The sequence below is a fragment of the Taudactylus pleione genome, unplaced genomic scaffold (assembly GCF_031769625.1).
Source record: "Taudactylus pleione unplaced genomic scaffold, aTauple2 ptg000967l, whole genome shotgun sequence".
Lineage (NCBI taxonomy): Eukaryota > Metazoa > Chordata > Amphibia > Anura > Myobatrachidae > Taudactylus > Taudactylus pleione.
The window spans coordinates 7,360,508-7,387,500 of NW_028285368.1; the positions used below are offsets into that span (position 1 = coordinate 7,360,508).

The 26,993-nt window shown below is 35.9% G+C and overlaps 70 pseudogenes; all 70 read left to right on the top strand.

The window, feature by feature from the left end:
* The first annotated feature begins 102 nt into the window (after positions 1 to 102).
* On the top strand, positions 103 to 221 carry LOC148462254 (5S ribosomal RNA; annotated as a pseudogene).
* A 116-nt stretch (positions 222 to 337) lies between these two features.
* LOC148462255 (5S ribosomal RNA) lies at positions 338 to 456 on the top strand (annotated as a pseudogene).
* Positions 457 to 572: 116 nt separating this feature from the next.
* Positions 573 to 691, top strand: LOC148462256 (5S ribosomal RNA; annotated as a pseudogene).
* Positions 692 to 807: 116 nt separating this feature from the next.
* On the top strand, positions 808 to 926 carry LOC148462257 (5S ribosomal RNA; annotated as a pseudogene).
* A 344-nt stretch (positions 927 to 1,270) lies between these two features.
* Positions 1,271 to 1,389, top strand: LOC148462258 (5S ribosomal RNA; annotated as a pseudogene).
* Positions 1,390 to 1,505: 116 nt separating this feature from the next.
* Positions 1,506 to 1,624, top strand: LOC148462259 (5S ribosomal RNA; annotated as a pseudogene).
* A 116-nt stretch (positions 1,625 to 1,740) lies between these two features.
* On the top strand, positions 1,741 to 1,859 carry LOC148462260 (5S ribosomal RNA; annotated as a pseudogene).
* A 350-nt stretch (positions 1,860 to 2,209) lies between these two features.
* Positions 2,210 to 2,328, top strand: LOC148462261 (5S ribosomal RNA; annotated as a pseudogene).
* A 116-nt stretch (positions 2,329 to 2,444) lies between these two features.
* LOC148462262 (5S ribosomal RNA) lies at positions 2,445 to 2,563 on the top strand (annotated as a pseudogene).
* Positions 2,564 to 2,679: 116 nt separating this feature from the next.
* On the top strand, positions 2,680 to 2,798 carry LOC148462263 (5S ribosomal RNA; annotated as a pseudogene).
* A 116-nt stretch (positions 2,799 to 2,914) lies between these two features.
* Positions 2,915 to 3,033, top strand: LOC148462264 (5S ribosomal RNA; annotated as a pseudogene).
* A 116-nt stretch (positions 3,034 to 3,149) lies between these two features.
* On the top strand, positions 3,150 to 3,268 carry LOC148462265 (5S ribosomal RNA; annotated as a pseudogene).
* A 116-nt stretch (positions 3,269 to 3,384) lies between these two features.
* On the top strand, positions 3,385 to 3,503 carry LOC148462266 (5S ribosomal RNA; annotated as a pseudogene).
* Positions 3,504 to 3,619: 116 nt separating this feature from the next.
* On the top strand, positions 3,620 to 3,738 carry LOC148462267 (5S ribosomal RNA; annotated as a pseudogene).
* A 116-nt stretch (positions 3,739 to 3,854) lies between these two features.
* On the top strand, positions 3,855 to 3,973 carry LOC148462268 (5S ribosomal RNA; annotated as a pseudogene).
* Positions 3,974 to 4,089: 116 nt separating this feature from the next.
* On the top strand, positions 4,090 to 4,208 carry LOC148462269 (5S ribosomal RNA; annotated as a pseudogene).
* Positions 4,209 to 4,559: 351 nt separating this feature from the next.
* On the top strand, positions 4,560 to 4,678 carry LOC148462270 (5S ribosomal RNA; annotated as a pseudogene).
* A 116-nt stretch (positions 4,679 to 4,794) lies between these two features.
* LOC148462271 (5S ribosomal RNA) lies at positions 4,795 to 4,913 on the top strand (annotated as a pseudogene).
* A 116-nt stretch (positions 4,914 to 5,029) lies between these two features.
* Positions 5,030 to 5,148, top strand: LOC148462272 (5S ribosomal RNA; annotated as a pseudogene).
* Positions 5,149 to 5,264: 116 nt separating this feature from the next.
* On the top strand, positions 5,265 to 5,383 carry LOC148462273 (5S ribosomal RNA; annotated as a pseudogene).
* Positions 5,384 to 5,727: 344 nt separating this feature from the next.
* Positions 5,728 to 5,846, top strand: LOC148462274 (5S ribosomal RNA; annotated as a pseudogene).
* Positions 5,847 to 5,962: 116 nt separating this feature from the next.
* Positions 5,963 to 6,081, top strand: LOC148462275 (5S ribosomal RNA; annotated as a pseudogene).
* Positions 6,082 to 6,197: 116 nt separating this feature from the next.
* Positions 6,198 to 6,316, top strand: LOC148462276 (5S ribosomal RNA; annotated as a pseudogene).
* Positions 6,317 to 6,432: 116 nt separating this feature from the next.
* Positions 6,433 to 6,551, top strand: LOC148462277 (5S ribosomal RNA; annotated as a pseudogene).
* A 116-nt stretch (positions 6,552 to 6,667) lies between these two features.
* LOC148462278 (5S ribosomal RNA) lies at positions 6,668 to 6,786 on the top strand (annotated as a pseudogene).
* Positions 6,787 to 6,902: 116 nt separating this feature from the next.
* LOC148462279 (5S ribosomal RNA) lies at positions 6,903 to 7,021 on the top strand (annotated as a pseudogene).
* A 116-nt stretch (positions 7,022 to 7,137) lies between these two features.
* LOC148462280 (5S ribosomal RNA) lies at positions 7,138 to 7,256 on the top strand (annotated as a pseudogene).
* A 116-nt stretch (positions 7,257 to 7,372) lies between these two features.
* On the top strand, positions 7,373 to 7,491 carry LOC148462281 (5S ribosomal RNA; annotated as a pseudogene).
* Positions 7,492 to 7,607: 116 nt separating this feature from the next.
* On the top strand, positions 7,608 to 7,726 carry LOC148462282 (5S ribosomal RNA; annotated as a pseudogene).
* A 116-nt stretch (positions 7,727 to 7,842) lies between these two features.
* LOC148462283 (5S ribosomal RNA) lies at positions 7,843 to 7,961 on the top strand (annotated as a pseudogene).
* Positions 7,962 to 8,077: 116 nt separating this feature from the next.
* LOC148462284 (5S ribosomal RNA) lies at positions 8,078 to 8,196 on the top strand (annotated as a pseudogene).
* A 116-nt stretch (positions 8,197 to 8,312) lies between these two features.
* LOC148462285 (5S ribosomal RNA) lies at positions 8,313 to 8,431 on the top strand (annotated as a pseudogene).
* Positions 8,432 to 8,547: 116 nt separating this feature from the next.
* On the top strand, positions 8,548 to 8,666 carry LOC148462286 (5S ribosomal RNA; annotated as a pseudogene).
* Positions 8,667 to 9,017: 351 nt separating this feature from the next.
* LOC148462287 (5S ribosomal RNA) lies at positions 9,018 to 9,136 on the top strand (annotated as a pseudogene).
* A 116-nt stretch (positions 9,137 to 9,252) lies between these two features.
* On the top strand, positions 9,253 to 9,371 carry LOC148462288 (5S ribosomal RNA; annotated as a pseudogene).
* Positions 9,372 to 9,487: 116 nt separating this feature from the next.
* LOC148462289 (5S ribosomal RNA) lies at positions 9,488 to 9,606 on the top strand (annotated as a pseudogene).
* A 116-nt stretch (positions 9,607 to 9,722) lies between these two features.
* On the top strand, positions 9,723 to 9,841 carry LOC148462290 (5S ribosomal RNA; annotated as a pseudogene).
* A 344-nt stretch (positions 9,842 to 10,185) lies between these two features.
* On the top strand, positions 10,186 to 10,304 carry LOC148462291 (5S ribosomal RNA; annotated as a pseudogene).
* Positions 10,305 to 10,420: 116 nt separating this feature from the next.
* Positions 10,421 to 10,539, top strand: LOC148462292 (5S ribosomal RNA; annotated as a pseudogene).
* A 116-nt stretch (positions 10,540 to 10,655) lies between these two features.
* On the top strand, positions 10,656 to 10,774 carry LOC148462293 (5S ribosomal RNA; annotated as a pseudogene).
* A 116-nt stretch (positions 10,775 to 10,890) lies between these two features.
* On the top strand, positions 10,891 to 11,009 carry LOC148462294 (5S ribosomal RNA; annotated as a pseudogene).
* A 116-nt stretch (positions 11,010 to 11,125) lies between these two features.
* On the top strand, positions 11,126 to 11,244 carry LOC148462295 (5S ribosomal RNA; annotated as a pseudogene).
* A 116-nt stretch (positions 11,245 to 11,360) lies between these two features.
* On the top strand, positions 11,361 to 11,479 carry LOC148462296 (5S ribosomal RNA; annotated as a pseudogene).
* Positions 11,480 to 11,595: 116 nt separating this feature from the next.
* On the top strand, positions 11,596 to 11,714 carry LOC148462297 (5S ribosomal RNA; annotated as a pseudogene).
* Positions 11,715 to 11,830: 116 nt separating this feature from the next.
* LOC148462298 (5S ribosomal RNA) lies at positions 11,831 to 11,949 on the top strand (annotated as a pseudogene).
* A 116-nt stretch (positions 11,950 to 12,065) lies between these two features.
* Positions 12,066 to 12,184, top strand: LOC148462299 (5S ribosomal RNA; annotated as a pseudogene).
* Positions 12,185 to 12,300: 116 nt separating this feature from the next.
* On the top strand, positions 12,301 to 12,419 carry LOC148462300 (5S ribosomal RNA; annotated as a pseudogene).
* A 116-nt stretch (positions 12,420 to 12,535) lies between these two features.
* LOC148462301 (5S ribosomal RNA) lies at positions 12,536 to 12,654 on the top strand (annotated as a pseudogene).
* Positions 12,655 to 12,770: 116 nt separating this feature from the next.
* Positions 12,771 to 12,889, top strand: LOC148462302 (5S ribosomal RNA; annotated as a pseudogene).
* A 116-nt stretch (positions 12,890 to 13,005) lies between these two features.
* LOC148462303 (5S ribosomal RNA) lies at positions 13,006 to 13,124 on the top strand (annotated as a pseudogene).
* Positions 13,125 to 13,475: 351 nt separating this feature from the next.
* LOC148462304 (5S ribosomal RNA) lies at positions 13,476 to 13,594 on the top strand (annotated as a pseudogene).
* A 116-nt stretch (positions 13,595 to 13,710) lies between these two features.
* LOC148462305 (5S ribosomal RNA) lies at positions 13,711 to 13,829 on the top strand (annotated as a pseudogene).
* Positions 13,830 to 13,945: 116 nt separating this feature from the next.
* LOC148462306 (5S ribosomal RNA) lies at positions 13,946 to 14,064 on the top strand (annotated as a pseudogene).
* A 116-nt stretch (positions 14,065 to 14,180) lies between these two features.
* LOC148462307 (5S ribosomal RNA) lies at positions 14,181 to 14,299 on the top strand (annotated as a pseudogene).
* A 344-nt stretch (positions 14,300 to 14,643) lies between these two features.
* On the top strand, positions 14,644 to 14,762 carry LOC148462308 (5S ribosomal RNA; annotated as a pseudogene).
* Positions 14,763 to 14,878: 116 nt separating this feature from the next.
* Positions 14,879 to 14,997, top strand: LOC148462309 (5S ribosomal RNA; annotated as a pseudogene).
* A 116-nt stretch (positions 14,998 to 15,113) lies between these two features.
* Positions 15,114 to 15,232, top strand: LOC148462310 (5S ribosomal RNA; annotated as a pseudogene).
* Positions 15,233 to 15,348: 116 nt separating this feature from the next.
* Positions 15,349 to 15,467, top strand: LOC148462311 (5S ribosomal RNA; annotated as a pseudogene).
* A 116-nt stretch (positions 15,468 to 15,583) lies between these two features.
* Positions 15,584 to 15,702, top strand: LOC148462312 (5S ribosomal RNA; annotated as a pseudogene).
* A 116-nt stretch (positions 15,703 to 15,818) lies between these two features.
* On the top strand, positions 15,819 to 15,937 carry LOC148462313 (5S ribosomal RNA; annotated as a pseudogene).
* Positions 15,938 to 16,053: 116 nt separating this feature from the next.
* On the top strand, positions 16,054 to 16,172 carry LOC148462314 (5S ribosomal RNA; annotated as a pseudogene).
* A 116-nt stretch (positions 16,173 to 16,288) lies between these two features.
* Positions 16,289 to 16,407, top strand: LOC148462315 (5S ribosomal RNA; annotated as a pseudogene).
* Positions 16,408 to 16,523: 116 nt separating this feature from the next.
* LOC148462316 (5S ribosomal RNA) lies at positions 16,524 to 16,642 on the top strand (annotated as a pseudogene).
* Positions 16,643 to 16,758: 116 nt separating this feature from the next.
* On the top strand, positions 16,759 to 16,877 carry LOC148462317 (5S ribosomal RNA; annotated as a pseudogene).
* A 116-nt stretch (positions 16,878 to 16,993) lies between these two features.
* On the top strand, positions 16,994 to 17,112 carry LOC148462318 (5S ribosomal RNA; annotated as a pseudogene).
* Positions 17,113 to 17,228: 116 nt separating this feature from the next.
* Positions 17,229 to 17,347, top strand: LOC148462319 (5S ribosomal RNA; annotated as a pseudogene).
* Positions 17,348 to 17,463: 116 nt separating this feature from the next.
* Positions 17,464 to 17,582, top strand: LOC148462320 (5S ribosomal RNA; annotated as a pseudogene).
* Positions 17,583 to 17,699: 117 nt separating this feature from the next.
* LOC148462321 (5S ribosomal RNA) lies at positions 17,700 to 17,818 on the top strand (annotated as a pseudogene).
* Positions 17,819 to 17,934: 116 nt separating this feature from the next.
* LOC148462322 (5S ribosomal RNA) lies at positions 17,935 to 18,053 on the top strand (annotated as a pseudogene).
* Positions 18,054 to 18,404: 351 nt separating this feature from the next.
* On the top strand, positions 18,405 to 18,523 carry LOC148462323 (5S ribosomal RNA; annotated as a pseudogene).
* The last annotated feature ends 8,470 nt before the right edge of the window (positions 18,524 to 26,993 follow it).

The following is a 26,993-nucleotide window of genomic DNA, read 5'->3' on the forward strand; positions in this document are numbered from 1 at the left end:
TAACATTCTTTTCTATTACATTTTACATTTAATTTTTTCAACTAATCAATGAATTTACTCTAGTTAAGAAGTAATAGATGTCTAAAGTTAATGTTTTTGAGCACCTACAGCCAAACCACACTGAACACACCCAATCTCGTCTGATCTTGGAAGCTATGCACTGTTGGGCTTGGTTAGTACTTGGATGGGAGACCAGCTGAGAATTCCAGGTACAGTAGGTAATTTTATACTGCCATAACATTCTTTTCTATTACATTTTGCATTTCATTTTTTCAACTTATCAATGAATTTATTTGAGTTAAGAAGTAATAGCGGTCTAAAGATAATGTTTTTGAGCACCTACAGCCAAACCACACTGGACATGACCAATCTCATCTGATCTTGGAAGCTATGCAGTTTTGGGTCTGGGTATTACTTGGATGGGAGACCACCTGAGAATACCAGGTGCTGTGGGTAATTTTATACAGCCATAACATTCTTTTCTATAACATTTTACATTAAATTTTTTCAATTTATCAATGAATTTAGTTGAGTTAAGAAGTAAAAGAGGTCTAAAGTTAATGTTTTTGAGCACCTACAGCCAAACCAAACTGTACATTCCCAATCCCATCTGATCTTGGAAGCTATGCAGTGTTGGGCCTGGTTAGTACTTGGATGAGAGACCACCTGGGAATACCAGGTGCTGTAGGTAATTTTATACTGCCATAACATTCTTTTCTATTACATTTTGCATGTAAATTTTTCAACTTATCAATGAATTTACTTGAGTTAAGAAGTAATAGAGGTCTAAAGTTAATGTAATTGAGCACCTACAGCCAAACCACACTGGACTTGCCCAGTCTCATCTGATCTTGGAAGCTATGCAGTGTTAGTCCTGGTTAGTACTTTAATGGGAGACCACCTGGGATTTCCAGATGCTGTAGGTAATTTTATACTGCCATAACATTCTTTTCTATTACATTTTACATTTAATTTTTTCAACTTATCATTGAATTTACTCTAGTTAAGAAGTAATAGAGGTCTAAAGTTAATGTTTTTGAGCACCTACAGCCAAACCACACTGGACACACCCAATTTCTTCTGATCTTGGAAGCTATGCAGTGGTGGGCCTGGTTAGTACTTGGATGGGAGACCAATACCAGGTGCTGTAGGTAATTTTATACTGCCATAACATTCTTTTCTATTATATTTTACATTTCATTTTTCCAATTTATCAACGAATTTACTTGAGTTAAGAAGTAATAGAGGTCTAAAGTTAATGTTTTTGAGCACCTACAGCCAAACCACACTGGACATGCCCAATCTCGTCTAATCTTGGAAGCTATGCAGTGGTGGGCCTGGTTAGTTCTTGGATGGGAGACCACCTGGGAATACCAGGTGCTGTAGGTAATTTTATACTGCCATAACATTCTTTTCTATTACATTTTACATTTCATTTTTTCAACTTATCAATGAATTTTCTTGAGTTAAGAAGTAATAGAGGTCTAAAGTTAATGCATTTGAACACCTACAGCCAAAGCTCACTGGACTTGCCCAATCTCATCTGATCTTGGAAGCTATGCAGTGTTGTTCCTGGTTAGTACTTGGATGGGAGACCGCCTGGGATTTCCAGGTGCTGTAGGTAATTTTATACTGCCATAACATTCTTTTCTATTACATTTTACATTTCATTTTTTCAACTTATCAATGATTTTACTTGAGTTAAGAAGTAATAGAGGTCTAAAGTTAATGTTTTTGATCACCTACAGCCAAACCACACTGGACATGCCCAATCTCATCTGGTCTTGGACGCTATGCAGTGTTGGGCCTGGTTAGTACTTGGATGGGAGACCACCTCGGAATACCAGGTGCTGTAGGTAATGTTATACTGCCATAACATTCTTTTCTTTTACATTTTACATTTAATTTTTTCAACTTATCAATGAGTTTACTCTAGTTAAGAAGTAATAGAGGTCTAAAGTTAATGTTTTTGAGCACCTACAGCCAAACCACACTGGACATGCCAATCTCGTCTGGTCTTGGACGCTATGCAGTGTTGGGCCTGGTTAGTACTTGGATGGGAAACCAGCTGGGAATATCAGGTGCTGGGGATAATTTTATAATGCCATAACATTCTTTTCTATTACATTTTGCATTTCATTTTTTCAACTTATCAATGAATTTATTTGAGTTAAGAAGTAATAGCGGTCTAAAGATAATGTTTTTGAGCACCTACAGCCAAACCACACTGGACATGCCCAATCTCATCTGATCTTGGAAGCTATGCAGTTTTGGGTCTGGGTATTACTTGGATGGGAGACCACCATAGAATACCAGGTGCTGTGGGTAATTTTATACAGCCATAACATTCTTTTCTATTACATTTTACATTAAATTTTTTCAATTTATCAATGAATTTACTTGAGTTAAGAAGTAAAAGAGGTCTAAAGTTAATGTTTTTGAGCACCTACAGCCAAACCAAACTGTACATTCCCAATCCCATCTGATCTTGGAAGCTATGCAGTGTTGGGCCTGGTTAGTACTTGGATGAGAGACCACCTGGGAATACCAGGTGCTGTAGGTAATTTTATACTGCCATAACATTCTTTTCTATTACATTTTGCATGTAAATTTTTCAACTTATCAATGAATTTACTTGAGTTAAGAAGTAATAGAGGTCTATAGTTAATGTAATTGAGCACCTACAGCCAAACCACACTGGACTTGCCCAGTCTCATCTGATCTTGGAAGCTATGCAGTGTTGGTCCTGGTTAGTACTTGGATGGGAGACCACCTGGGATTTTCAGATGCTGTAGGTAATTTTATACTGCCATAACATTCTTTTCTATTACATTTTACATTTAATTTTTTCAACTTATCATTGAATTTACTCTAGTTAAGAAGTAATAGAGGTCTAAAGTTAATGTTTTTGAGCACCTACAGCCAAACCACACTGGACACACCCAATTTCTTCTGATCTTGGAAGCTATGCAGTGGTGGGCCTTGTTAGTACTTGGATGGGAGACCACCAGGGAATACCAGGTGCTGTAGGTAATTTTATACTGCCATAACATTCTTTTCTATTATATTTTACATTTCATTTTTCCAATTTATCAATGAATTTACTTGAGTTAAGAAGTAATAGAGGTCTAAAGTTAATGTTTTTGAGTGCCTACAGCCAAACCACACTGGACATGCCCAATCTCGTCTAATCTTGGAAGCTATGCAGTGTTGGGCTTGGTTAGTACTTGTATGGGAGACCACCTGGGAATACCAGGTGCTGTAGGTAATTTTGTACAGCCATAACATTCTTTTCTATTACATTTTACATTTAATTTTTTCAACTTATCAATGAATTTACTGTAGTTAAGAAGTAATAGAGGTCTAAAGTTAATGTTTTTGAGCACCTACAGGCAAACCACACTGTACATGCCCAATCCCGTCTGATTTTGGAAGCTATGCAGTGGTGGGCTTGGTTAGTTCTTGGATGGGAGACCACCTGGGAATACCAGGTGCTGTAGGTAATTTTATACTGCCATAACATTCTTTTCTGTTACATTTTACATTTCATTTTTTCAACTTATCAATGAATTTTCTTGAGTTAAGAAGTAATAGAGGTCTAAAGTTAATGCATTTGAACACCTACAGCCAAAGCTCACTGGACTTGCCCAATCTCGTCTGATCTTGGAAGCTATGCAGTGTTGGTCCTGGTTAGTACTTGGATGGGAGACCACCTGGGAATTCCAGATGCTGTAGGTAATTTTATACTGCCATAACATTCTTTTCTATTACATTTTACATTTCATTTTTTCAACTTGTCAATGATTTTACTTGAGTTAAGAAGTAATAGAGCACTAAGGTTAATGTTTTTGATCACCTACAGCCAAACCACACTGGACATGCCCAATCTCATCTAGTCTTGGACGCTATGCAGTGTTGGGCCTGGTTAGTACTTGGATGGGAGACCACCTGGGAATACCAGGTGCTGTAGGTAATGTTATACTGCCATAACATTCTTTTCTTTTACATTTTACATTTAATTTTTTCAACTTATCAATGAATTTACTCTAGTTAAGAAGTAATAGAGGTCTAAAGTTAATGTTTTTGAGCACCTACAGCCAAACCACACTGGACATGCCCAATCTTGTCTGGTCTTGGACGCTATGCAGTGTTGGGCCTGGTTAGTACTTGGATGGGAGACCACCTGGGAATACCAGGTGCTGTAGGTAATTTTATACTGCCATGTCATTCTTTTCTATTACATTTTACATTTCATTTTTTCAACTTATCAATGAATTTACTTGAGTTAAGAAGTAATAGAGATCTAAAGTTAATGTAATTGAGCACCTACAGCCAAACCCCACTGGACTTGCCCAATCTCATCTGATCTTGGATGCTATGCAGTGGTGGGCCTGGTTAGTAATTGGATAGGAGACCACCTCAGAATTCCAGGTACAGTAGGTAATTTTATACTGCCATAACATTCTTTTCTATTACATTTTACATTTAATTTTTTCAACTAATCAATGAATTTACTCTAGTTAAGAAGTAATAGATGTCTAAAGTTAATGTTTTTGAGCACCTACAGCCAAACCACACTGAACACACCCAATCTCGTCTTATCTTGGAAGCTATGCACTGTTGGGCTTGGTTAGTACTTGGATGGGAGACCAGCTGAGAATTCCAGGTACAGTAGGTAATTTTATACTGCCATAACATTCTTTTCTATTACATTTTGCATTTCATTTTTTCAACTTATCAATGAATTTATTTGAGTTAAGAAGTAATAGCGGTCTAAAGATAATGTTTTTGATCACCTACAGCCAAACCACACTGGACATGACCAATCTCATCTGATCTTGGAAGCTATGCAGTTTTGGGTCTGGGTATTACTTGGATGGGAGACCACCTGAGAATACCAGGTGCTGTGGGTAATTTTATACAGCCATAACATTCTTTTCTATAACATTTTACATTAAATTTTTTCAATTTATCAATGAATTTAGTTGAGTTAAGAAGTAAAAGAGGTCTAAAGTTAATGTTTTTGAGCACCTACAGCCAAACCAAACTGTACATTCCCAATCCCATCTGATCTTGGAAGCTATGCAGTGTTGGGCCTGGTTAGTACTTGGATGAGAGACCACCTGGGAATACCAGGTGCTGTAGGTAATTTTATACTGCCATAACATTCTTTTCTATTACATTTTGCATGTAAATTTTTCAACTTATCAATGAATTTACTTGAGTTAAGAAGTAATAGAGGTCTAAAGTTAATGTAATTGAGCACCTACAGCCAAACCACACTGGACTTGCCCAGTCTCATCTGATCTTGGAAGCTATGCAGTGTTAGTCCTGGTTAGTACTTTAATGGGAGACCACCTGGGATTTCCAGATGCTGTAGGTAATTTTATACTGCCATAACATTCTTTTCTATTACATTTTACATTTAATTTTTTCAACTTATCATTGAATTTACTCTAGTTAAGAAGTAATAGAGGTCTAAAGTTAATGTTTTTGAGCACCTACAGCCAAACCACACTGGACACACCCAATTTCTTCTGATCTTGGAAGCTATGCAGTGGTGGGCCTGGTTAGTACTTGGATGGGAGACCAATACCAGGTGCTGTAGGTAATTTTATACTGCCATAACATTCTTTTCTATTATATTTTACATTTCATTTTTCCAATTTATCAACGAATTTACTTGAGTTAAGAAGTAATAGAGGTCTAAAGTTAATGTTTTTGAGCACCTACAGCCAAACCACACTGGACATGCCCAATCTCGTCTAATCTTGGAAGCTATGCAGTGGTGGGCCTGGTTAGTTCTTGGATGGGAGACCACCTGGGAATACCAGGTGCTGTAGGTAATTTTATACTGCCATAACATTCTTTTCTATTACATTTTACATTTCATTTTTTCAACTTATCAATGAATTTTCTTGAGTTAAGAAGTAATAGAGGTCTAAAGTTAATGCATTTGAACACCTACAGCCAAAGCTCACTGGACTTGCCCAATCTCATCTGATCTTGGAAGCTATGCAGTGTTGTTCCTGGTTAGTACTTGGATGGGAGACCGCCTGGGATTTCCAGGTGCTGTAGGTAATTTTATACTGCCATAACATTCTTTTCTATTACATTTTACATTTCATTTTTTCAACTTATCAATGATTTTACTTGAGTTAAGAAGTAATAGAGGTCTAAAGTTAATGTTTTTGATCACCTACAGCCAAACCACACTGGACATGCCCAATCTCATCTGGTCTTGGACGCTATGCAGTGTTGGGCCTGGTTAGTACTTGGATGGGAGACCACCTCGGAATACCAGGTGCTGTAGGTAATGTTATACTGCCATAACATTCTTTTCTTTTACATTTTACATTTAATTTTTTCAACTTATCAATGAGTTTACTCTAGTTAAGAAGTAATAGAGGTCTAAAGTTAATGTTTTTGAGCACCTACAGCCAAACCACACTGGACATGCCCAATCTCGTCTGGTCTTGGACGCTATGCAGTGTTGGGCCTGGTTAGTACTTGGATGGGAAACCAGCTGGGAATATCAGGTGCTGGGGATAATTTTATAATGCCATAACATTCTTTTCTATTACATTTTGCATTTCATTTTTTCAACTTATCAATGAATTTATTTGAGTTAAGAAGTAATAGCGGTCTAAAGATAATGTTTTTGAGCACCTACAGCCAAACCACACTGGACATGCCCAATCTCATCTGATCTTGGAAGCTATGCAGTTTTGGGTCTGGGTATTACTTGGATGGGAGACCACCATAGAATACCAGGTGCTGTGGGTAATTTTATACAGCCATAACATTCTTTTCTATTACATTTTACATTAAATTTTTTCAATTTATCAATGAATTTACTTGAGTTAAGAAGTAAAAGAGGTCTAAAGTTAATGTTTTTGAGCACCTACAGCCAAACCAAACTGTACATTCCCAATCCCATCTGATCTTGGAAGCTATGCAGTGTTGGGCCTGGTTAGTACTTGGATGAGAGACCACCTGGGAATACCAGGTGCTGTAGGTAATTTTATACTGCCATAACATTCTTTTCTATTACATTTTGCATGTAAATTTTTCAACTTATCAATGAATTTACTTGAGTTAAGAAGTAATAGAGGTCTATAGTTAATGTAATTGAGCACCTACAGCCAAACCACACTGGACTTGCCCAGTCTCATCTGATCTTGGAAGCTATGCAGTGTTGGTCCTGGTTAGTACTTGGATGGGAGACCACCTGGGATTTTCAGATGCTGTAGGTAATTTTATACTGCCATAACATTCTTTTCTATTACATTTTACATTTAATTTTTTCAACTTATCATTGAATTTACTCTAGTTAAGAAGTAATAGAGGTCTAAAGTTAATGTTTTTGAGCACCTACAGCCAAACCACACTGGACACACCCAATTTCTTCTGATCTTGGAAGCTATGCAGTGGTGGGCCTTGTTAGTACTTGGATGGGAGACCACCAGGGAATACCAGGTGCTGTAGGTAATTTTATACTGCCATAACATTCTTTTCTATTATATTTTACATTTCATTTTTCCAATTTATCAATGAATTTACTTGAGTTAAGAAGTAATAGAGGTCTAAAGTTAATGTTTTTGAGTGCCTACAGCCAAACCACACTGGACATGCCCAATCTCGTCTAATCTTGGAAGCTATGCAGTGTTGGGCTTGGTTAGTACTTGTATGGGAGACCACCTGGGAATACCAGGTGCTGTAGGTAATTTTGTACAGCCATAACATTCTTTTCTATTACATTTTACATTTAATTTTTTCAACTTATCAATGAATTTACTGTAGTTAAGAAGTAATAGAGGTCTAAAGTTAATGTTTTTGAGCACCTACAGGCAAACCACACTGTACATGCCCAATCCCGTCTGATTTTGGAAGCTATGCAGTGGTGGGCTTGGTTAGTTCTTGGATGGGAGACCACCTGGGAATACCAGGTGCTGTAGGTAATTTTATACTGCCATAACATTCTTTTCTGTTACATTTTACATTTCATTTTTTCAACTTATCAATGAATTTTCTTGAGTTAAGAAGTAATAGAGGTCTAAAGTTAATGCATTTGAACACCTACAGCCAAAGCTCACTGGACTTGCCCAATCTCGTCTGATCTTGGAAGCTATGCAGTGTTGGTCCTGGTTAGTACTTGGATGGGAGACCACCTGGGAATTCCAGATGCTGTAGGTAATTTTATACTGCCATAACATTCTTTTCTATTACATTTTACATTTCATTTTTTCAACTTGTCAATGATTTTACTTGAGTTAAGAAGTAATAGAGCACTAAGGTTAATGTTTTTGATCACCTACAGCCAAACCACACTGGACATGCCCAATCTCATCTAGTCTTGGACGCTATGCAGTGTTGGGCCTGGTTAGTACTTGGATGGGAGACCACCTGGGAATACCAGGTGCTGTAGGTAATGTTATACTGCCATAACATTCTTTTCTTTTACATTTTACATTTAATTTTTTCAACTTATCAATGAATTTACTCTAGTTAAGAAGTAATAGAGGTCTAAAGTTAATGTTTTTGAGCACCTACAGCCAAACCACACTGGACATGCCCAATCTTGTCTGGTCTTGGACGCTATGCAGTGTTGGGCCTGGTTAGTACTTGGATGGGAGACCACCTGGGAATACCAGGTGCTGTAGGTAATTTTATACTGCCATGTCATTCTTTTCTATTACATTTTACATTTCATTTTTTCAACTTATCAATGAATTTACTTGAGTTAAGAAGTAATAGAGATCTAAAGTTAATGTAATTGAGCACCTACAGCCAAACCCCACTGGACTTGCCCAATCTCATCTGATCTTGGATGCTATGCAGTGGTGGGCCTGGTTAGTAATTGGATAGGAGACCACCTCAGAATTCCAGGTACAGTAGGTAATTTTATACTGCCATAACATTCTTTTCTATTACATTTTACATTTAATTTTTTCAACTAATCAATGAATTTACTCTAGTTAAGAAGTAATAGATGTCTAAAGTTAATGTTTTTGAGCACCTACAGCCAAACCACACTGAACACACCCAATCTCGTCTTATCTTGGAAGCTATGCACTGTTGGGCTTGGTTAGTACTTGGATGGGAGACCAGCTGAGAATTCCAGGTACAGTAGGTAATTTTATACTGCCATAACATTCTTTTCTATTACATTTTGCATTTCATTTTTTCAACTTATCAATGAATTTATTTGAGTTAAGAAGTAATAGCGGTCTAAAGATAATGTTTTTGATCACCTACAGCCAAACCACACTGGACATGACCAATCTCATCTGATCTTGGAAGCTATGCAGTTTTGGGTCTGGGTATTACTTGGATGGGAGACCACCTGAGAATACCAGGTGCTGTGGGTAATTTTATACAGCCATAACATTCTTTTCTATAACATTTTACATTAAATTTTTTCAATTTATCAATGAATTTAGTTGAGTTAAGAAGTAAAAGAGGTCTAAAGTTAATGTTTTTGAGCACCTACAGCCAAACCAAACTGTACATTCCCAATCCCATCTGATCTTGGAAGCTATGCAGTGTTGGGCCTGGTTAGTACTTGGATGAGAGACCACCTGGGAATACCAGGTGCTGTAGGTAATTTTATACTGCCATAACATTCTTTTCTATTACATTTTGCATGTAAATTTTTCAACTTATCAATGAATTTACTTGAGTTAAGAAGTAATAGAGGTCTAAAGTTAATGTAATTGAGCACCTACAGCCAAACCACACTGGACTTGCCCAGTCTCATCTGATCTTGGAAGCTATGCAGTGTTAGTCCTGGTTAGTACTTTAATGGGAGACCACCTGGGATTTCCAGATGCTGTAGGTAATTTTATACTGCCATAACATTCTTTTCTATTACATTTTACATTTAATTTTTTCAACTTATCATTGAATTTACTCTAGTTAAGAAGTAATAGAGGTCTAAAGTTAATGTTTTTGAGCACCTACAGCCAAACCACACTGGACACACCCAATTTCTTCTGATCTTGGAAGCTATGCAGTGGTGGGCCTGGTTAGTACTTGGATGGGAGACCAATACCAGGTGCTGTAGGTAATTTTATACTGCCATAACATTCTTTTCTATTATATTTTACATTTCATTTTTCCAATTTATCAACGAATTTACTTGAGTTAAGAAGTAATAGAGGTCTAAAGTTAATGTTTTTGAGCACCTACAGCCAAACCACACTGGACATGCCCAATCTCGTCTAATCTTGGAAGCTATGCAGTGGTGGGCCTGGTTAGTTCTTGGATGGGAGACCACCTGGGAATACCAGGTGCTGTAGGTAATTTTATACTGCCATAACATTCTTTTCTATTACATTTTACATTTCATTTTTTCAACTTATCAATGAATTTTCTTGAGTTAAGAAGTAATAGAGGTCTAAAGTTAATGCATTTGAACACCTACAGCCAAAGCTCACTGGACTTGCCCAATCTCATCTGATCTTGGAAGCTATGCAGTGTTGTTCCTGGTTAGTACTTGGATGGGAGACCGCCTGGGATTTCCAGGTGCTGTAGGTAATTTTATACTGCCATAACATTCTTTTCTATTACATTTTACATTTCATTTTTTCAACTTATCAATGATTTTACTTGAGTTAAGAAGTAATAGAGGTCTAAAGTTAATGTTTTTGATCACCTACAGCCAAACCACACTGGACATGCCCAATCTCATCTGGTCTTGGACGCTATGCAGTGTTGGGCCTGGTTAGTACTTGGATGGGAGACCACCTGGGAATACCAGGTGCTGTAGGTAATGTTATACTGCCATAACATTCTTTTCTTTTACATTTTACATTTAATTTTTTCAACTTATCAATGAGTTTACTCTAGTTAAGAAGTAATAGAGGTCTAAAGTTAATGTTTTTGAGCACCTACAGCCAAACCACACTGGACATGCCCAATCTCGTCTGGTCTTGGACGCTATGCAGTGTTGGGCCTGGTTAGTACTTGGATGGGAAACCAGCTGGGAATATCAGGTGCTGGGGATAATTTTATAATGCCATAACATTCTTTTCTATTACATTTTGCATTTCATTTTTTCAACTTATCAATGAATTTATTTGAGTTAAGAAGTAATAGCGGTCTAAAGATAATGTTTTTGAGCACCTACAGCCAAACCACACTGGACATGCCCAATCTCATCTGATCTTGGAAGCTATGCAGTTTTGGGTCTGGGTATTACTTGGATGGGAGACCACCATAGAATACCAGGTGCTGTGGGTAATTTTATACAGCCATAACATTCTTTTCTATTACATTTTACATTAAATTTTTTCAATTTATCAATGAATTTACTTGAGTTAAGAAGTAAAAGAGGTCTAAAGTTAATGTTTTTGAGCACCTACAGCCAAACCAAACTGTACATTCCCAATCCCATCTGATCTTGGAAGCTATGCAGTGTTGGGCCTGGTTAGTACTTGGATGAGAGACCACCTGGGAATACCAGGTGCTGTAGGTAATTTTATACTGCCATAACATTCTTTTCTATTACATTTTGCATGTAAATTTTTCAACTTATCAATGAATTTACTTGAGTTAAGAAGTAATAGAGGTCTATAGTTAATGTAATTGAGCACCTACAGCCAAACCACACTGGACTTGCCCAGTCTCATCTGATCTTGGAAGCTATGCAGTGTTGGTCCTGGTTAGTACTTGGATGGGAGACCACCTGGGATTTTCAGATGCTGTAGGTAATTTTATACTGCCATAACATTCTTTTCTATTACATTTTACATTTAATTTTTTCAACTTATCATTGAATTTACTCTAGTTAAGAAGTAATAGAGGTCTAAAGTTAATGTTTTTGAGCACCTACAGCCAAACCACACCGGACACACCCAATTTCTTCTGATCTTGGAAGCTATGCAGTGGTGGGCCTTGTTAGTACTTGGATGGGAGACCACCAGGGAATACCAGGTGCTGTAGGTAATTTTATACTGCCATAACATTCTTTTCTATTATATTTTACATTTCATTTTTCCAATTTATCAATGAATTTACTTGAGTTAAGAAGTAATAGAGGTCTAAAGTTAATGTTTTTGAGTGCCTACAGCCAAACCACACTGGACATGCCCAATCTCGTCTAATCTTGGAAGCTATGCAGTGTTGGGCTTGGTTAGTACTTGTATGGGAGACCACCTGGGAATACCAGGTGCTGTAGGTAATTTTGTACAGCCATAACATTCTTTTCTATTACATTTTACATTTAATTTTTTCAACTTATCAATGAATTTACTGTAGTTAAGAAGTAATAGAGGTCTAAAGTTAATGTTTTTGAGCACCTACAGGCAAACCACACTGTACATGCCCAATCCCGTCTGATTTTGGAAGCTATGCAGTGGTGGGCTTGGTTAGTTCTTGGATGGGAGACCACCTGGGAATACCAGGTGCTGTAGGTAATTTTATACTGCCATAACATTCTTTTCTGTTACATTTTACATTTCATTTTTTCAACTTATCAATGAATTTTCTTGAGTTAAGAAGTAATAGAGGTCTAAAGTTAATGCATTTGAACACCTACAGCCAAAGCTCACTGGACTTGCCCAATCTCGTCTGATCTTGGAAGCTATGCAGTGTTGGTCCTGGTTAGTACTTGGATGGGAGACCACCTGGGAATTCCAGATGCTGTAGGTAATTTTATACTGCCATAACATTCTTTTCTATTACATTTTACATTTCATTTTTTCAACTTATCAATGATTTTACTTGAGTTAAGAAGTAATAGAGCACTAAGGTTAATGTTTTTGATCACCTACAGCCAAACCACACTGGACATGCCCAATCTCATCTAGTCTTGGACGCTATGCAGTGTTGGGCCTGGTTAGTACTTGGATGGGAGACCACCTGGGAATACCAGGTGCTGTAGGTAATGTTATACTGCCATAACATTCTTTTCTTTTACATTTTACATTTAATTTTTTCAACTTATCAATGAATTTACTCTAGTTAAGAAGTAATAGAGGTCTAAAGTTAATGTTTTTGAGCACCTACAGCCAAACCACACTGGACATGCCCAATCTTGTCTGGTCTTGGACGCTATGCAGTGTTGGGCCTGGTTAGTACTTGGATGGGAGACCACCTGGGAATACCAGGTGCTGTAGGTAATTTTATACTGCCATGTCATTCTTTTCTATTACATTTTACATTTCATTTTTTCAACTTATCAATGAATTTACTTGAGTTAAGAAGTAATAGAGATCTAAAGTTAATGTAATTGAGCACCTACAGCCAAACCCCACTGGACTTGCCCAATCTCATCTGATCTTGGATGCTATGCAGTGGTGGGCCTGGTTAGTAATTGGATAGGAGACCACCTCAGAATTCCAGGTACAGTAGGTAATTTTATACTGCCATAACATTCTTTTCTATTACATTTTACATTTAATTTTTTCAACTAATCAATGAATTTACTCTAGTTAAGAAGTAATAGATGTCTAAAGTTAATGTTTTTGAGCACCTACAGCCAAACCACACTGAACACACCCAATCTCGTCTTATCTTGGAAGCTATGCACTGTTGGGCTTGGTTAGTACTTGGATGGGAGACCAGCTGAGAATTCCAGGTACAGTAGGTAATTTTATACTGCCATAACATTCTTTTCTATTACATTTTGCATTTCATTTTTTCAACTTATCAATGAATTTATTTGAGTTAAGAAGTAATAGCGGTCTAAAGATAATGTTTTTGATCACCTACAGCCAAACCACACTGGACATGACCAATCTCATCTGATCTTGGAAGCTATGCAGTTTTGGGTCTGGGTATTACTTGGATGGGAGACCACCTGAGAATACCAGGTGCTGTGGGTAATTTTATACAGCCATAACATTCTTTTCTATAACATTTTACATTAAATTTTTTCAATTTATCAATGAATTTAGTTGAGTTAAGAAGTAAAAGAGGTCTAAAGTTAATGTTTTTGAGCACCTACAGCCAAACCAAACTGTACATTCCCAATCCCATCTGATCTTGGAAGCTATGCAGTGTTGGGCCTGGTTAGTACTTGGATGAGAGACCACCTGGGAATACCAGGTGCTGTAGGTAATTTTATACTGCCATAACATTCTTTTCTATTACATTTTGCATGTAAATTTTTCAACTTATCAATGAATTTACTTGAGTTAAGAAGTAATAGAGGTCTAAAGTTAATGTAATTGAGCACCTACAGCCAAACCACACTGGACTTGCCCAGTCTCATCTGATCTTGGAAGCTATGCAGTGTTAGTCCTGGTTAGTACTTTAATGGGAGACCACCTGGGATTTCCAGATGCTGTAGGTAATTTTATACTGCCATAACATTCTTTTCTATTACATTTTACATTTAATTTTTTCAACTTATCATTGAATTTACTCTAGTTAAGAAGTAATAGAGGTCTAAAGTTAATGTTTTTGAGCACCTACAGCCAAACCACACTGGACACACCCAATTTCTTCTGATCTTGGAAGCTATGCAGTGGTGGGCCTGGTTAGTACTTGGATGGGAGACCAATACCAGGTGCTGTAGGTAATTTTATACTGCCATAACATTCTTTTCTATTATATTTTACATTTCATTTTTCCAATTTATCAACGAATTTACTTGAGTTAAGAAGTAATAGAGGTCTAAAGTTAATGTTTTTGAGCACCTACAGCCAAACCACACTGGACATGCCCAATCTCGTCTAATCTTGGAAGCTATGCAGTGGTGGGCCTGGTTAGTTCTTGGATGGGAGACCACCTGGGAATACCAGGTGCTGTAGGTAATTTTATACTGCAATAACATTCTTTTCTATTACATTTTACATTTCATTTTTTCAACTTATCAATGAATTTTCTTGAGTTAAGAAGTAATAGAGGTCTAAAGTTAATGCATTTGAACACCTACAGCCAAAGCTCACTGGACTTGCCCAATCTCATCTGATCTTGGAAGCTATGCAGTGTTGTTCCTGGTTAGTACTTGGATGGGAGACCGCCTGGGATTTCCAGGTGCTGTAGGTAATTTTATACTGCCATAACATTCTTTTCTATTACATTTTACATTTCATTTTTTCAACTTATCAATGATTTTACTTGAGTTAAGAAGTAATAGAGGTCTAAAGTTAATGTTTTTGATCACCTACAGCCAAACCACACTGGACATGCCCAATCTCATCTGGTCTTGGACGCTATGCAGTGTTGGACCTGGTTAGTACTTGGATGGGAGACCACCTGGGAATACCAGGTGCAGTAGGTAATGTTATACTGCCATAACATTCTTTTCTTTTACATTTTACATTTAATTTTTTCAACTTATCAATGAATTTACTCTAGTTAAGAAGTAATAGAGGTCTAAAGTTAATGTTTTTGAGCACCTACAGCCAAACCACACTGGACATGCCCAATCTCGTCTGGTCTTGGACGCTATGCAGTGTTGGGCCTGGTTAGTACTTGGATGGGAAACCAGCTGGGAATATCAGGTGCTGGGGATAATTTTATAATGCCATAACATTCTTTTCTATTACATTTTGCATTTCATTTTTTCAACTTATCAATGAATTTATTTGAGTTAAGAAGTAATAGCGGTCTAAAGATAATGTTTTTGAGCACCTACAGCCAAACCACACTGGACATGCCCAATCTCATCTGATCTTGGAAGCTATGCAGTTTTGGGTCTGGGTATTACTTGGATGGGAGACCACCAGAGAATACCAGGTGCTGTGGGTAATTTTATACAGCCATAACATTCTTTTCTATTACATTTTACATTAAATTTTTTCAATTTATCAATGAATTTACTTGAGTTAAGAAGTAAAAGAGGTCTAAAGTTAATGTTTTTGAGCACCTACAGCCAAACCAAACTGTACATTCCCAATCCCATCTGATCTTGGAAGCTATGCAGTGTTGGGCCTGGTTAGTACTTGGATGAGAGACCACCTGGGAATACCAGGTGCTGTAGGTAATTTTATACTGCCATAACATTCTTTTCTATTACATTTTGCATGTAAATTTTTCAACTTATCAATGAATTTACTTGAGTTAAGAAGTAATAGAGGTCTATAGTTAATATAATTGAGCACCTACAGCCAAACCACACTGGACTTGCCCAGTCTCATCTGATCTTGGAAGCTATGCAGTGTTGGTCCTGGTTAGTACTTGGATGGGAGACCACCTGGGATTTTCAGATGCTGTAGGTAATTTTATACTGCCATAACATTCTTTTCTATTACATTTTACATTTAATTTTTTCAACTTATCATTGAATTTACTCTAGTTAAGAAGTAATAGAGGTCTAAAGTTAATGTTTTTGAGCACCTACAGCCAAACCACACTGGACACACCCAATTTCTTCTGATCTTGGAAGCTATGCAGTGGTGGGCCTTGTTAGTACTTGGATGGGAGACCACCAGGGAATACCAGGTGCTGTAGGTAATTTTATACTGCCATAACATTCTTTTCTATTATATTTTACATTTCATTTTTCCAATTTATCAATGAATTTACTTGAGTTAAGAAGTAATAGAGGTCTAAAGTTAATGTTTTTGAGTGCCTACAGCCAAACCACACTGGACATGCCCAATCTCGTCTAATCTTGGAAGCTATGCAGTGTTGGGCTTGGTTAGTACTTGTATGGGAGACCACCTGGGAATACCAGGTGCTGTAGGTAATTTTGTACAGCCATAACATTCTTTTCTATTACATTTTAAATTTAATTTTTTCAACTTATCAATGAATTTACTCTAGTTAAGAAGTAATAGAGGTCTAAAGTTAATGTTTTTGAGCACCTACAGCCAAACCACACTGGACACACCCAATCTCTTCTGATCTTTGAAACTATGCAGTGTTGGTCCTGGTTAGTACTTGGATGGGAGACCACCTGGGATTTCCAGGTGCTGTAGGTAATTTTATACTGCCATAACATTCTTTTCTATTACATTTTACATTTAATTTTTTCAACTTATCAATGAATTTACTCTAGTTAAGAAGTAATAGAAGTCTAAAGTTAATGTTTTTGAGCACTTACAGCCAAACCACACTGTACATGCCCAATCCCGTCTGATCTTGGAAGCTATGCAGTGGTGGGCTTGGTTAGTTCTTGGATGGGAGACCACCTGGGAATACCAGGTGCTGTAGGTAATTTTATACTGCCATAACATTCTTTTCTATTACATTTTACATTTCATTTTTTCAACTTATCAATGAATTTACTCTAGTTAAGAAGTAATAGAGGTCTAAAGTTAATGTTTTTGAGCACCTACAGCCAAACCACACTGGACATGCCCAATCTCGTCTGGTCTTGGACGCTATGCAGTGTTGGGCCTGGTTAGTACTTGGATGGGAGACCAGCTGGGAATACCAGGTGCTGGAGGTAATTTTATAATGCCATAACATTCTTTTCTATTACATTTTGCATTTCATTTTTTCAACTTATCAATGAATTTATTTGAGTTAAGAAGTAATAGCAGTCTAAAGATAATGTTTTTGAGCACCTACAGCCAAACCACACTGGACATGCCCAATCTCATCTGATCTTGGAAGCTATGCAGTTTTGGGTCTGGGTATTACTTGGATGGGAGACCACCTGAGAATACCAGGTGCTGTGGGTAATGTTATACAGCCATAACATTCTTTTCTATTACATTTTACATTAAATTTTTTCAATTTATCAATGAATTTACTTGAGTTAAGAAGTAAAAGAGGTCTAAAGTTAAATGTTTTTGAGCACCTACAGCCAAACCAAACTGTACATTCCCAATCCCATCTGATCTTGGAAGCTATGCAGTTTTGGGTCTGGGTATTACTTAGATGGGAGACCACCTGAGAATACCAGGTGCTGTGGGTAATTTTATACAGCCATAACATTCTTTTCTATTACATTTTACATTAAATTTTTTCAATTTATCAATGAATTTACTTGAGTTAAGAAGTAATAGAGGTCTAAAGTTAATGTAATTGAGCACCTACAGCCAAACCACACTGGACTTGCCCAGTCTCATCTGATCTTGGAAGCTATGCAGTGTTGGTCCTGGTTAGTACTTGGAAGGGAGACCACCTGGGATTTCCAGATGCTGTAGGTAATTTTATACTGCCATAACATTCTTTTCTATTACATTTTACATTAAATTTTTTCAATTTATCAATGAATTTACTTGAGTTAAGAAGTAATAGAGGTCTAAAGTTAATGTAATTGAGCACCTACAGCCAGACCACACAGGATATGCCCAATCTCCTCTTATCTTGGAAGCTATGCAGTGTTGGGCCTGGTTAGAACTTGTATTGGAGACCACCTGGGAATATCAGGTGCTGTAGGTTATTTTATACTGCTATAACATTCTTTTCTATATTATTTTACATTTAATTTTTTCAACTTATCAATGATTTTACATGAGTTAAAAAGTAATAGAGGTCTAAATTTAATATTTTTGAGCACCTACAGCCAAACCACACTGGACATGCCCAATCTTGTCTGATCTTGGAAACTATGCAGTGTTGGGCCTGGTTAGTACTTGGATGGGAGACCACCTGGGAATACCAGGTGCTGCAGGTAATTTTATACAAGAATAAAAATAAATGAACTGCGCTAGGTATGTCTATACAGCTGCTCAATTAAAAAACATCAAGTATGGAAAGGGAAAATGAGCGCTTGTTAAAACTAGATCAGGGAAAACAAAAAAAATGAAACAATAAAAAAAAAAAATTATATGGACAAACAAACAAACAAATAAACAAGCATAAAACACTGAAACCATATGTTTAAGCTCTTTTAGGAAAAATTGATGGCAGGTCCAAGCAAGCGTGCAGTGGTATGTTAAATCCAATGCGTCCTAGCTGTCCCTACCTTAATCTGTGGCTTCTAGTGCTGGCAGCGTGTTGAATTGCCTGCACTGCACAGGAAGCTGCACGAAGTGTAAGTGGGGTAGCGGTGGTTGTGAGCAGCGGCACAGGATGACGTCAACAAGTCAGGAAGATCGTCAAGTTGTAGTCCAGTAATGCTCCACTGTTCTTCCTCCACACTATCTCAGGGGTCCAACGCGTTTCGTACCTGCCTAGGTACTTTTTCAAGGATAGTTTCCTTCTCTCTGGTTACTTCCTTTTATAGGGAAAACTTTATTAATCAATAAAAAAACCGGAAGTGGTCATCATAAAAATGGCCGAAAAGAGCGGTAAGCTCATGGGCCAATGTTAAAACATGTGGTTTCACAAAAAATAATAAATAAAAAATAATATAATAAAAAAATAGGACAACATTGAAGACGAACATACAACATATAGCTAAAAGATAAAAGTGAAGAAGGGGGGATATTTTTATAAAAATACATTAAGCTCAATATCTACATTAAGTCCCAATGGCTGTAAAGTTTTTAATGAATAAATCCATTTGGTTTCATTTCTTTTTAGTATGTCTACTATATTGCCTCCTCTCCAATGGGGGGCAATTTTTTGTATGCCAACAAATTTCAGGCCAGATGGATCTTGATTATGTTTCTCCAGAAAATGTTGAGACACACTATGAGTTTTTAATCCTTTTTTTATATTATATATATGTTCGGAATCTCGAATTTTTAGTTGTCTTTTAGTTTGCCCTACATATTGATACCCACATGGGCATTCTAAAAGATAAATCATACCTTCTGTGTTACACGTCAATTGATTTTTGATTCTGTACTCTTTCTTGTCTTGGTTTGAAATGAATTTGGTAATTGGTCTTGTATCTGCTTTTTGGTTTTTGCACCCCTTGCATTGTAAACAAAAATGAAAACCTGGTGTTTTGGTAGTTCTTTGTTCTTGTTCTGCCACTGTAATATAACTATTGGTTAGTTCCTGTTTAAGATTTTTTGCTCGTCTGTAGATTATTTTAGGTTTAGGAGGAATTTGTGTATTGAGATCTTTATCTAATAGAAGAATGTGCCAGTATTTTTCTAAAATCTGTTCAACTTTTTTGTGATCTGTACTAAATTGGGTAATGAAACTAGTATTTAATTTATTTGTTCCGACATCATTTGATTTTGGTTTATATTGAATCAATTCATTCCGATTCAGTTTAGATACTTTCATTATTTCTTTTTGTAAGAAAGTTTCTTTATATCCCTTCTGTATAAATTTTTCTTTCAATATTTCACTTTGTTCTAAAAAGGTGTTTTCTTCAGTACAGTTTCATCTAATCCTACGTAATTGGCCCCCAGGAATATTGTGGATCCAATTGCGGTGATGATTACTGCTATAATGTAGCATATTGTTTCCATTCACTTTTTTAGTATGGCATCTAGTTTGAATGTTGTTGTCTTTTATAAAAATTTCCAGGTCGAGATATATGACCATCTCTTTACTGTAGGTAGTAGTGAATTCAAGATTTAATGTGTTCTTATTAATGTAGGCAATGAACTCTTGTAATTCTTCCTCCTTTCCCATCCAGATAAAAAAGAGGTCATCTATATACCTATACCATCGAATTAAATGTTTTCGGTATATATCGTTTTCCCAAATTTTCTCGTCTTCCCAGTACGCTACAAACAAATTTGCGTAACTGGGGGCAAAAGATGTCCCCATGGCCGTTCCTCTTGTTTGTAAATAAAAATCGCCATTATACCAAAAATAATTCTTCTGTAAAATAAAATTAATATTCTCCATTATAAAGTTAATTTGACTGTTATTGATATCTGTTTGTGTTGATAAATAGTGTCTTGAGGCTTCGCAGCCCTCTTGGTGTCCTATCCATGTATAAAGTGACTTAACGTCACTAGTACAAAGGAAATAGTCTTCTTTCCATTCTATTTCTTCGATAATTGTAATAAATGCATGGTATCTTGAAGATAACTTTTTTGTTTTTCTACAATTGGCGGCAAGAAAAAGTCAATGTATTTAGAAAGATTTGAGGTCATTGAGCCTATCCCAGACACTATTGGTCGTCCCGGTGGATTCACTTCATCCTTATAGATCTTCGGTAAATGGTACAGGGTTGGGATCTTTGGGGCTTTTATATTCAAGAAATCAAATTCCTTTTTATTGATAATTCCAAATTCGAGGCCTTCTTCTAGATTTTCCATCAACTGTTTTTGAAATTTTGCTGTTGGATCACTTATTAGTTTCTTATATGTTTCTCTGTCTGAAAGGAGGTTCTCTGTTTCTTGTTCATATTTCTCTCTATCAAGAATGACTACTCCTCCACCCTTATCCGCAGGTTTAATTACAATTGTTTTGTCCTTTTTTAATTCTTTTAAGGCTTTTTTTTCTTTAATAGTGAAATTGTATGACAATTTATTTCTCTCCGGCAATTTGCTAATTTCTTTTTCCACCAATTTTTGAAAGGTTTCAATATGCGCTCCTTTAATGTGGGAGGGATAGAATGTAGATGAGGGTTTGAAGGAGGTATGTTGATATTCTCTACTTTGAAGAGTTGACTGTCTTGTAACTGGATCTTTTATGAAATACTTTTTTATGCATAACTTGCGAATGAACTTCTGTGTGTCGATATATAGGTCAAATTTATTAATGGTTGAATGAGGTGCGAACTTCAAACCTTTTCTAAGGACACTTGTTTGATCTGGAGTGAGAATCTTCTTACTTAGATTAAAAATTGTTTCTTTTTCCTCTATTGTATTGTGTATGTTTGACTTCTTGTTCCGGCTTCCACCCCGTGTACCTCTTTTCCTTCTGGAGGTGTATTGTTCCTTCTTTTTTTGTATGCTGTCACCGGCATATCTGGAGGTTTCTCTGTTCCTTTGATGAAGTCTAAAAAATCACTCTCATCTTCAGAATTTTCATCTTCCAAGAAGATCCTCTTTTGCTGTCTTTGAGGTGTTGAATCTATATGGCCATTTCCTTCATTTTTTTCTTGGATGTTGTTTATAAGAGTCCTGAAATTGGATGTCTGTTCTCGTTCGGCTTCTTTTGTTCCTTGTGTGAAAGACTGTCTAATAAGTGTGTAAGGATTCTCTCTTCTATAAGGTTTTTTCTGAAAATTATTTTTCTGGTTGTATTGTCTTGGGTTATTTCTTAATTCATTTGTCGACTGATGTTGCATACTAAAATTGTTATGATTGTATGGTTTATAGATCCTTTCTGGTCCTAATTGTATAGGTTGATCTTTAATTAACGGACTTTTGTATGTCGATTTCTGAATATGTTGGTTTTTCTGTAGGGATATTGTATGTTCTCTTTTCTGAAATTTTGTCCAATTATTTTGATTTTTATTATGTTTTCTTCTTTCGTTTGCCAATCTGATAAATTCTGTGTTTTCTTCTTTATCCCTTATGAACTTTCTTTATTTTTGGGCTATGATGTTATTTTCAATTTTTTAAATTTTTTCATTCGTCATACTAATCAAGTTTATGTAATCGTCCATATTTTGTAGAGGTTCAAATTTCTTCTCTATTTTTTCAATGCTTTCATTAATTTTTTCTAGGGATTTTTTTCTATCCTCAATGATCAGATGAATTAATTGGTTTGAGCACTCATCTAAGATGTTATTCCATTTTTTGAAAAAATCAAGCTGGATTGGGTCAAAAGTGGGATTTTTCTGGAGCCGCAAACCTCTTGGAATGAGTTTTTCTTCTAAATATTTTGTTAATGTTGTGATTTCCCACCATTGTTTTGCTTCCTGAATATAATTTTTCTCCAGTTTTAAAAACTGATTACAGAATTTTTCTTCTTCAATTGGTTCATTTTGTGATGGTGTTTTTACTGAAAAGATCTCTGCTAAATTATCTTTCCTATACTTATGAGTAATGTATTTAGAATAATGCGTGGGAAGGTTTTTTCAGCTGCGGTTCATTATAGTAATAAATAATCAAGAATAAAAATAAATGAACTGCGCTAGGTATGTCTATACAGCTGCTCAATTAAAAAACATCAAGTATGGAAAGGGAAAATGAGCGCTTGTTAAAACTAGATCAGGGAAAACAAAAAAAATGAAACAATAAAAAAAAAAATTATATGGACAAACAAACAAACAAATGAACAAACATAAAACACTGAAACCATATGTTTAAGCTCTTTTAGGAAAAATTGATGGCAGGTCCAAGCAAGCGTGCAGTGGTATGTTAAATCCAATGCGACCTAGCTGTCCCTACCTTAATCTGTGGCTTCTAGTGCTGGCAGCGTGTTGAATTGCCTGCACTGCACAGGAAGCTGCACGAAGTGTAAGTGGGGTAGCGGTGGTTGTGAGCAGCGGCACAGGATGACGTCAACAAGTCAGGAAGATCGTCAAGTTGTAGTCCAGTAATGCTCCACTGTTCTTCCTCCACACTATCTCAGGGGCCCAACGCGTTTCGTACCTGCCTAGGTACTTTTTCAAGGATAGTTTCCTTCTCTCTGGTTACTTCCTTTTATAGGGAAAACTTTATTAACCAATAAAAAAACCGGAAGTGGTCATCATAAAAATGGCCGAAAAGAGCGGTAAGCTCATGGGCCAACGTTAAAACATGTGGTTTCACTAAAAATAATAAATAAAAAATAATATAATAAAAAAATAGGACAACATTGAAGACGAACATACAACATATAGCTAAAAGATAAAAGTGAAGAAGGGGGGATATTTCAATAAAAATACATTAAGCTCAATATCTACATTAAGTCCCAATGGCTGTAAAGTTTTTAATGAATAAATCCATTTGGTTTCATTTCTTTTTAGTATGTCTACTATATTGCCTCCTCTCCAATGGGGGGCAATTTTTTGTATGCCAACAAATTTCAGGCCAGATGGATCTTGATTATGTTTCTCCAGAAAATGTTGAAACACACTATGAGTTTTTAATCCTTTTTTTATATTATATATATGTTCGGAAACTCTAATTTTTAGTTGTCTTTTAGTTTGCCCTACATATTGATACCCACATGGGCATTCTAAAAGATAAATCATACCTTCTGTGTTACACGTCAATTGATTTTTGATTCTGTACTCTTTCTTGTCTTGGTTTGAAATGAATTTGGTACTTGGTCTTGTATCTGCTTTTTGGTTTTTGTACCCCTTGCATTGTAAACAAAAATGAAAACCTGGTGTTTTGGTAGTTCTTTGTTCTTGTTCTGCCACTGTAATATAACTATTGGTTAGTTCCTGTTTAAGATTTTTTGCTCGTCTGTAGATTATTTTAGGTTTAGGAGGAATTTGTGTATTGAGATCTTTATCTAATAGAAGAATGTGCCAGTATTTTTCTAAAATCTGTTCAACTTTTTTGTGATCTGTACTAAATTGGGTAATAAAACTAGTAGTGAATTTATTTGTTCCGACATCATTTGATTTTGGTTTATATTGAATCAATTCATTCCGATTCAGTTTAGATACTTTCATTATTTCTTTTTGTAAGAAAGTTTCTTTATATCCCTTCTGTATAAATTTTTCTTTCAATATTTCACTTTGTTCTAAAAAGGTGTTTTCTTCAGTACAGTTTCGTCTAATCCTACGTAATTGGCCCCCAGGAATATTGTGGATCCAATTGCGATGATGATTACTGCTATAATGTAGCATATTGTTTCCATTCACTTTTTTAGTATGGCATCTAGTTTGAATGTTGTTGTCTTTTATAAAAATTTCCAGGTCGAGATATATGACCATCTCTTTACTGTAGGTAGTAGTGAATTCAAGATTTAATGTGTTCTTATTAATGTAGGCAATGAACTCTTGTAATTCTTCCTCCTTTCCCATCCAGATAAAAAAGAGGTCATCTATATACCTATACCATCGAATTAAATGTTTTCGGTATATATTGTTTTCCCAAATTTTCTCGTCTTCCCAGTACGCTACAAACAAATTTGCGTAACTGGGGGCGAAAGTTGTCCCCATGGCCGTTCCTCTTGTTTGTAAATAAAAATCGCCATTATACCAAAAATAATTCTTCTGTAAAATAAAATTAATATTCTCCATTATAAAGTTAATTTGACTGTTATTGATATCTGTTTGTGTTGATAAATAGTGTCTTGAGGCTTCGCAGCCCTCTTGGTGTCCTATCCATGTATAAAGTGACTTAACGTCACTAGTACAAAGGAAATAGTCTTCTTTCCATTCTATTTATTCGATAATTGTAATAAATGCATGGTATCTTGAAGATAACTTTTTTGTTTTTCTACAATTGGCGGCAAGAAAAAGTCAATGTATTTAGAAAGATTTGAGGTCATTGAGCCTATCCCAGACACTATTGGTCGTCCCGGTGGATTCACTTCATCCTTATGGATCTTCGGTAAATGGTACAGGGTTGGGATCTTTGGGGCTTTTATATTCAAGAAATCAAATTCCTTTTTATTGATAATTCCAAATTCGAGGCCTTCTTCTAGATTTTCCATCAACTGTTTTTGAAATTTTGCTGTTGGATCACTTATTAGTTTCTTATATGTTTCTCTGTCTGAAAGGAGGTTCTCTGTTTCTTGTTCATATTTCTCTCTATCAAGAATGACTACTCCTCCACCCTTATCCGCAGGTTTAATTACAATTGTTTTGTCCTTTTTTAATTCTTTTAAGGCTTTTTTTTCTTTAATAGTGAAATTGTATGACAATTTATTTCTCTCCGGCAATTTGCTAATTTCTTTTTCCACCAATTTTTGAAAGGTTTTAATATGCGCTCCTTTAATGTGGGAGGGATAGAATGTAGATGAGGGTTTGAAGGAGGTATGTTGATATTCTCTACTTTGAAGAGTTGACTGTCTTGTAACCGGATCTTTTATGAAATACTTTTTTATGCATAACTTGCGAATGAACTTCTGTGTGTCGATATATAGGTCAAATTTATTAATGGTTGAATGAGGTGCGAACTTCAAACCTTTTCTAAGGACACTTGTTTGATCTGGAGTGAGAATCTTCTTACTTAAATTAAAAATTGTTTCTTTTTCCTCTATTGTATTGTGTATGTTTGACTTCTTGTTCCGGCTTCCACCCCGTGTACCTCTTTTCCTTCTGGAGGTGTATTGTTCCTTCTTTTTTTGTATGCTGTCACCGGCATATCTGGAGGTTTCTCTGTTCCATTGATGAAGTCTAAAAAATCACTCTCATCATCAGAATTTTCATCTTCCAAGAAGATCCTCTTTTGCTGTCTTTGAGGTGTTGAATCTATATGGCCATTTCCTTCATTTTTTTCTTGGATGTTGTTTATAAGAGTCCTGAAATTGGATGTCTGTTCTCATTCGGCTTCTTTTGTTCCTTGTGTGAAAGACTGTCTAATAAGTGTGTAAGGATTCTCTCTTCTATAAGGTTTTTTCTGAAAATTATTATTCTGGTTGTATTGTCTTGGGTTATTTCTTAATTCATTTGTTGACTGATGTTGCATACTAAAATTGTTGTGATTGTATGGTTTATAGATCCTTTCTGTTCCTAATTGTATGGGTTGATCTTTAATTAACGGACTTTTGTATGTCGATTTCTGAATATGTTGGTTTTTCTGTAGGGATATTGTATGTTCTCTTTTCTGAAATTTTGTCCAATTATTTTGATTTTTATTATGTTTTCTTCTTTCGTTTGCCAATCTGATAAATTCTGTGTTTTCTTCTTTATCCCTTATGAACTTTCTTTGTTTTTGGGCTATGATGTTATTTTACATTTTTTCAATTTTTTTATTCGTCATACTAATCAAGTTTATGTAATCGTGCATATTTTGTAGAGGTTCAAATTTCTTCTCTATTTTTTCAATGCTTTCATTAATTTTTTCTAGGGATTTTTTTCTATCCTCAATGATCAGATGAATTAATTGGTTTGAGCACTCATCTAAGATGTTATTCCATTTTTTGAATAAATCAAGCTGGATTGGGTCAAAAGTACTGGGAAGACGAGAAAATTTGGAAAAACAATATATACCGAAAACATTTAATTCGATGGTATAGGTATATAGATGACCTCTTTTTTATCTGGATGGGAAAGGAGGAAGAATTACAAGAGTTCATTGCCTACATTAATAAGAACACATTAAATCTTGAATTCACTACTACCTACAGTAAAGAGATGGTCATATATCTCGACCTGGAAATTTTTATAAAAGACAACAACATTCAAACTAGATGCCATACTAAAAAAGTGAATGGAAACAATATGCTACATT